Source organism: Acanthochromis polyacanthus, chromosome 10, assembly GCF_021347895.1.
Source record: "Acanthochromis polyacanthus isolate Apoly-LR-REF ecotype Palm Island chromosome 10, KAUST_Apoly_ChrSc, whole genome shotgun sequence".
Taxonomy (NCBI): Eukaryota; Metazoa; Chordata; class Actinopteri; family Pomacentridae; genus Acanthochromis; species Acanthochromis polyacanthus.
The window spans coordinates 40269500-40277320 of NC_067122.1; the positions used below are offsets into that span (position 1 = coordinate 40269500).

At 39.3% G+C, this 7821-nt stretch overlaps 1 long non-coding RNA gene across 1 annotated transcript; it reads right to left on the reverse strand.

Moving 5' to 3' along the window:
* Window positions 1–6539: 6539 nt before the first annotated feature.
* On the reverse strand, window positions 6540–7243 carry LOC127535940 (uncharacterized). Its single transcript, XR_007944872.1, has 2 exons — window positions 7127–7243; window positions 6540–6623 (listed from the first exon to the last, which is right to left on the reverse strand). It is a non-coding gene; the product is annotated as an uncharacterized LOC127535940 (long non-coding RNA).
* Window positions 7244–7821: the final 578 nt, after the last annotated feature.

Sequence of the window (7821 nt, forward strand, 5' to 3'; positions counted from 1 at the left end):
AGATGGATTAAATGCGCTGTCAAACAGCGCTGAGTGGAGCGGATGACCGGACCAAGATGGCGGCCCCACCGCTCGTCAGCCCCAATAGGCAGTAGCGGTCGATGCGGCGTCTACTCTTTATTATGTCTATGGTGCTGAATGCTCTGGGAGCAAGTCTGCAGTGAAAACACTTTTGAAGGGGTCAAGGGTCACTAAATCAAGGTTCAAAGGTTCAAGGGTTCACTTTATTGTCGTATCATTCCACATTTGCACATGAAACAATATGAAATTTGACCCTGGTCCCAGTTTCAGCCATCAAAAAAATATAAAAACACTCTCATAAAGACAATATAAGTACAAAGAGACACACTAATATATACAAATCTGCAACATAGATATATGTGCAGTGAACCAACAGTTTGTGCAATATTTAGTAGGTAAATGAATAAAGAGCCTAGTCCAGTAGTGCAGTGTGTGTATGAATGTGTGTATGCTTGTGTGTGTATGTGGGGATGTGTGCATGCATGTGTATTTGCGGGGGAGAGGTGGTGATGATATGAAAACAGAGTCTACAGAGACCTGTTCAGTAGCCCGACAGCTTCGCGGAAGAAGACTTCAAATGAAGGAGACATTTTGTGCAACAAGTATCATAAAAGTCATTCCCTGTGGAATTCAAGTCTGATATTGTGTGGGACTGTTCAGAGCAGTCACATGAAGCACTGTATCTGTTTTCAAGGATCTAGCCCCACGGGAACCCGTGTTTTTCAGCAGTGAGGCCTCGTAGTAGTGAAGAAGCCTGAGGCCTTCAGACATGTAAAAAAAAATTCCTGCTCGGTCATTTTTGGGTCTAGTGACACCAAATCGTACACGCTCCTAGTAGACCACCTCCTGACCTTGCACATTTTTTTTCAGAGAGTTTACTCAAAAGGGGCTCGATCATGGCCCTGTTTCTTACTCTACGGTTAACCCTTTAATGTCCAAATGCTTCAAAACGGGCTAAAAAGGTCAAAATCTCGCACAGTCCTAAACCAATTAGGACCAAACTGCACAGGTTCTATATACAGAGGCTAATGTGAACGCTCATGCACGTTTCAGACCTCCAGGGGCCCTGAAGAAGGAATGAGGGCCAAAAAAAACACGTTTTTTCATAAATGTCCCTCTTTTGCTCTCATTTCTCTTCTGTAACACTCAGAGAGCTGAAAGCTGGGATCTGGTACCTCTGAAACATCTAAAATCTAAATCCACTGGAACTGTTTTGCTAGCCCCTCCCAAACCGGAAGTAGCTCCAGGAACGACCTAGAGACTTGTGCTTCAAATCAATTGTTCACCAAGGTCACCTGAATCACCCCTAAAAGTTTCAGCTCATTTGATGCAAAAATGACCGATTTGTGGGGCTTCATAATCCAAAAATGTCAATCTTTGACCCTGCGCCAGGGGTCACAGGAAGGTCACAGAGACACCAAACCAGCACAGTTCAGCTCCAAATATAGCCTAGTATAACATACTAAAAGATCAGCCCCAGGGTCCCAGTAGAAAAATCTGACCAAGTGTTCATGTTGGAAAATCAGGTCTTGTCAGATTTTTAAACCCTGAGAGCCTTCTGCCAGTGGAATTAGACCCTCACCCTCATTTCTTACCCAAACGGGACGAAATCTTAACCACAAGTACTAGGGCCCCCGGTGAGTCGGTATGTACAATTTCAGCCTCCTAGGTCAACAGGGGGCCAGATGGTACCATGTTGAAGTTTGGAGAATGGAGAACACACCTACTCAGTCAAATATTAGGTACCATTAGATTTTAGATGTTTCAGAGGTACCAGATCCCAGCTTTCAGCTCTCTGAGTGTAACAGAAGTGAAATGAGAGCAAAAGAGGGACATTTATGAAAAAACGTGTTTTTTTTGGCCCTCATTCCTTCTTCAGGGCCCCTGGAGGTCTGAAACGTGAATGAGCGTTCACATTAGCCTCTGTATATAGAACCTGTGCAGTTTGGTCCAAATTGGTTTAGGATTGTGCGAGATTTTGACCTTTTCATTCCATTTTGAAGCATTTGGACATTAAAGGGTTAACCGTAGAGTAAGAAACAGGGCCATGATCGAGCCCCTTTTGAGTAAACTCTCTGAAAAAAAATGTGCAAGGTCAGGAGGTGGTCTACTAGGAGCGTGTACGATTTGGTGTCACTAGACCCAAAAATGACCGAGCAGGAATTTTTTTTTACATGTCTGAAGGCCTCAGGCTTCTTCACTACTACTAGGCCTCACTGCTGAAAAACACGGGTTCCCGTGGGGCTAGATCCTTGAAAACAGATACAGTGCTTCATGTGACTGCTCTGAACAGTCCCACACAATATCAGACTTGAATTCCACTGGGAATGACTTTTATGATACTTGTTGCACAAAATGTCTCCTTCATTTGAAGTCTTCTTCCGCGAAGCTGTCGGGCTACTGAACAGGTCTCTGTAGACTCTGTTTTCATATCATCACCACCTCTCCCCCGCAAATACACATGCATGCACACATCCCCACATACACACACAAGCATACACACATTCATACACACACTGCACTACTGGACTAGGCTCTTTATTCATTTACCTACTAAATATTGCACAAACTGTTGGTTCACTGCACATATATCTATGTTGCAGATTTGTATATATTAGTGTGTCTCTTTGTACTTATATTGTCTTTATGAGAGTGTTTTTATATTTTTTTGATGGCTGAAACTGGGACCAGGGTCAAATTTCATATTGTTTCATGTGCAAATGTGGAATGATACGACAATAAAGTGAACCCTTGAACCTTTGAACCTTGATTTAGTGACCCTTGACCCCTTCAAAAGTGTTTTCACTGCAGACTTGCTCCCAGAGCATTCAGCACCATAGACATAATAAAGAGTAGACGCCGCATCGACCGCTACTGCCTATTGGGGCTGACGAGCGGTGGGGCCGCCATCTTGGTCCGGTCATCCGCTCCACTCAGCGCTGTTTGACAGCGCATTTAATCCATCTTAACTCTGAATATTAAACTGATTTTCACGCGTTTTTTAATTTTTTTTGCTGCAAACGTCATACATGTAGCTATGATACAGGACAAATGGTTCGGCGTATTATAATATTCATAGTGGGATTAACAGTAATAGAATATTCTGATATTAAGCTCGACTGTAGACAGGTATTTTGCAAACACTGTAAACACACACACACTAAAATATGTTAGAGAAGCAGATAATGGCAGCAAAGTCAATTATTTTAATAATTTGAAGAGACAATATATGATTACGCTATATACACATATATAAACAAAATACTGACTAATGAACACATATTTTTATATAAAACAATAGATAGAAGTTATATATCAGAGAAAATGAATACATATAAATCATAGATGGAGTATCAACATCATTCACACACACACACACACACACACACACACACACACATATATATATATATATATATATATATATATGTGATAGATCAGTTATATATCAGAGAAAATTATTATATAAATCACATATAGACTATCAATATAATTCATACATATATTAAAAAAGATATGTCAGAAAATGATATTATATATATATATATATATATATATGTAGTTTTATATAGAAATATGTGTTCATTAGTCAGTATTTTGTTTATATATGTATATATAGCGTAATCATATATTGTCTCTTCAAATTATTAAAATAATTGACTTTACTGCCATTATCTGCTTCTCTAACGTATATTAGTGTGTGTGTGTGTGTGTGTGTGTGTTTACAGTGTTTGCAAAATACCTATCTACAGTCGAGCTTAATTTCAGAATATTCTATTACCTATCATTATTATTATTATCTGTTATTTCCGCTATGAATATTACCATGTTCAGCACCCCATTGATTTACACCTGCATTTTGTGCTTCATGGCGCTAGGTGTGCTGTTTGCATGTTGGACATTGTTTTACACAGACACCACCGAAGAAGAAAGGTGCCGAAGTGCTGCACGTTTTGTTTTGTTTTGTTTTGTTTAATTTTTTTAAATTGAAACAGGAGTCTGTCCGCATGAATGTCCAATGGGTTAGGGGTTGTAGATGAGTTTGATATCTTCAATCATGTTAAAAAGTTTTACAGCAGTCCGTTTAGAAATCTGCATTTGTGTATGAAAAACTTCCAAAATATTATAATAAAGCAGACCGGAATCGAACCCGCGTCCAAGACCAGCTCTTGTACATGAGTCACCTGCTTAATGTGCTGAGCTATACAGGCATTGGATAGCCACTCATCAAAATTATTTAATAAATACCAGCGCACCGGCCCGTCGGTCAAACGGCCGAATAATGTTTACACAAATTTTGGCCCGAAGCCACATCTAATTGCCGGCCCCTGTGAATGCAAAATATAGCGTTGGATTCGCAATGCTTTTACATTAAAAATATAATATACCGATTCAAAATGCCCTACGTAACTCGCTTAAATCTGACCGAGGAGAAACATGACACACGAGGAATATTTGATTAATTAAACGTTCTATTCAGGTGTGATTAAGATTCAGATATGAAAACAAAATCAAACCCGTTTGCAAACAAACAAACACTAATGTTTTTTTAATCTCAAATACCCAAATCCTGCAGCAAAAATAAAGGCATCACATTATATATATGGGACGATGTAATGCAAAATATAGCGTTGGATTCGCAACGCTTTTACATTAAAAATATTCGTTTGAAATACATTCTGAGTGGCATGAAAAGTCCTCCGCTTGGATTCGCAACGTTTTACATTAAAAATATTCGCTTGAAATACGTTCTGAGTGGCATGAAAAGTCCTCTTCTTGAAATACATTGGTTTGAATTTCGTTGTGAGCAACACGTAAAATATGAGAAATCGTGTTGGTGCGCACGTAACCATAGATTAATTTACGTGACAGTTTCACAAATCCTTGTGAGACCGGGTTGACAGTTGACAGTCCTATTTGAAAACTGTTAGAATCCATGATATGGCAAGAACCAATCAGTTAAGTAAAGAGAAATGATAGTCCATCATAACTTTAAGAACTGAAGGTCAGTCAGTCCGGAAAATTGCAACAACTTTGAATGTGCAGTCGCAAAAACTATTAAACGTAATGACAAAACTGGCGCACATGAAAAGGAAAGCAAGACCAAGAGTCACGTCTGCTGCTAAGGGGAAGTTCATTCAAGTTACCAGCCTCAGAAATCACAAGTTAACAGCCCTTCAGATTGGAGCCCAGATAAATGCCACACAGAGTTCTCGTAGAAGCCATATCTCTGCATCAACTGGTCAGAGGAGATTGACCAATCAGGCCTTTATGGTCAAATGGCTGATAAGAAATCACTACTAAGGGAAGGCAACAAGTAGAAGATATTAGTTTGGGCCAAGAAACACCAGGAATGGACATTAGATCAGTGGAAAACTGTGCTTTGATCTGATGAGTCCAAATTAGAGATCTTTGATTCCACCCGACGTCTTTGCCCAGAATGGATTATTAAGCAAAGGGTGGCTATTTTTAAGAATCTAAAATATAAAACATGTTTTGACTTATTTCACCTTTTTGTTTACTACATAATTCAACTTGTGTTCATTCACAGTTTTGATGCCTTCAGTGAGAATCGACAACGTCAGTAGTCATGAAAATAAAGAAAAAAACATGAAATTAGAAGGTGTCAAAACTTTTGACTGGTAGTGTATGTGAAAGTCTCAGGTAGGAATGAATAGATACCACATTAGCCTGTATAAATACATATCCACAAGACCTTCTGACACAATCCAGTGACTTTACAGGCTAACTGCTATTAAAACATTAATAACTGAACTTATGATTTTATCAATTTGTCAACCACATCTTAGTTTAGATCATTTTTCACACCTTTATTTAAAAAAACAACTATTTTAAGTAACTTTAATCTTAAATGTCTCCAAATAAAAAACATGCTACATGCCATTTATCTTGCTTCTTGTCTGTTGTTGTTTCTGTTGGATTGCAGGAAGTCCACCATCATGCTTGTTATCCCTGACCCAGAGCCCTAGAGATAGTAAGAGTTGCGACACTCATGCTCTCGCAGCGGGGCGGTCACGTGGTTCATGTAAGCCTGAATAGTTCCAAACAGGCAGCGCTGTCATTTCCTTCTATGGGACTGAGAGCGGCGATTTCACGGTAAAAAAAGGAATAAAATCACACCTCCAAGTACTTGTTTGATTATTAATTCATTGGAGTATGTATGTAAATGTCAGTTTTACATTTTGAGCCGTAAGGTGACATATTAAAGACACTTTTGGGGTTTTGGAGGGAATGTTTCACATTCGTGTTAGCATGGAAAATCGACTTTTACACAGAAATGTAAGATGATTGAAGATGTTAATTTTTGCCCAGCTGGATTATTGTATTTCCAGACAATGTCTATATTTCTCTGATTCACTTACCCGTAGTCTAGGAGTTATTGAAAAGCAGAGTAACAACAGTCCATTCAGCAGATAGTGTCCAGGCAGGAGTTGACTCACTATAACCATTTTAAGACATACACAGAATATATATTCAAGAATAACAACTCATTATGCTTTGATGAATGAAATAGTATGTTTTTATTGACAATGGGAGAAACAATGAGGGTCTTCGTGTCTTCAGTGAGGGCTCTCGGGATACTGGAGGATAGATACGATAGATATTAATAAATATATTTGTTAAATACTTACAAGTATAAGTTTATGCATTATAAAGGGTCTCATATAAAGGACGTAGTCTTGACAATTAAAAAGAGGTAGCGATGTAGCTAGGTAGCTTTCAAAGAAGAGCTAACAAGCACATGGCCAGGCCTGAAAGTCGGTCATCTGCTAATATTCACAAATACAGACAAATGTATGCACCACAAAGGGCTTCTGATATAATATAAAGACGTTAAAATTAAAAAGAGGTAGCGACTCATCAGCAATTAATCCGTCAATATATCCCTGGAGATAACTTCACAACTAACAGCAGAGTCGAGCTAAAAAAAAAGTAGCAGAAATTCGGTCGTCTACCAAGATAAAAAATATATATAATTACGCTGCACAAATACAAATAAAGCTCAGCATATGCATCATAAAGAGCCTCTGATAAAATATAGGCAGTTGACAATTCAAAAGAGGTAGGCATTTCATCAACTTACCTCCACATATACTCAACGACCTGCAGTGCAAATGAACGGTGGCTGTCAGTGTCGAAGCGGTGCTTGGAACTAAACAAGCCTCCACAACCCGGAAGTAGACTGGAAGAAAGCGTACAACGGGACCCTATGGGAGCGTCGCAACTCTTACTATCTCTAGAGCTCTGCCCTGACCGACATGAGGGAAAAAAAAGGAAAAAAGCAGTTGTGATGGTGATGCCGTGCACCTTTTCCTTGTAGCAGCTTGTCCAAGGGATTGGAGGATACAGACCATGGATGTACTGTAAAATCATTAAACAGAAGAACTTCACTCAGGAAATCTGCTCCAGTTGTCCAATAAAACAGACTGATGTAACATCTCCCCATTGGACAGCAAATGGTCAATCAGGTGTCAGTCAAATGTTTCATGCTGCTGTCAGATGTGTAAAAATCGGCTATGATGCAGTGAAGTGATGCAGTAAGCTACCTAATCCAACATAGCTGGTGGTATCGCTCTGACTGTTGTGAGTCAGTAGTGTAGGGATGGACGCATTGGAGACTGTGGCTCCAGAACTGATCCTGTTCTTAAACCAGAGCTTTTCAGGCAGAATAACAGCATCAGTGAAGAAAAAATACTGATACACCGTAGCTACACTAGCATTTCAGCTCTCTCCCAAGAGGCTTCTTCAGTTCAACAAGCAGTGAAAGAAACATCATCA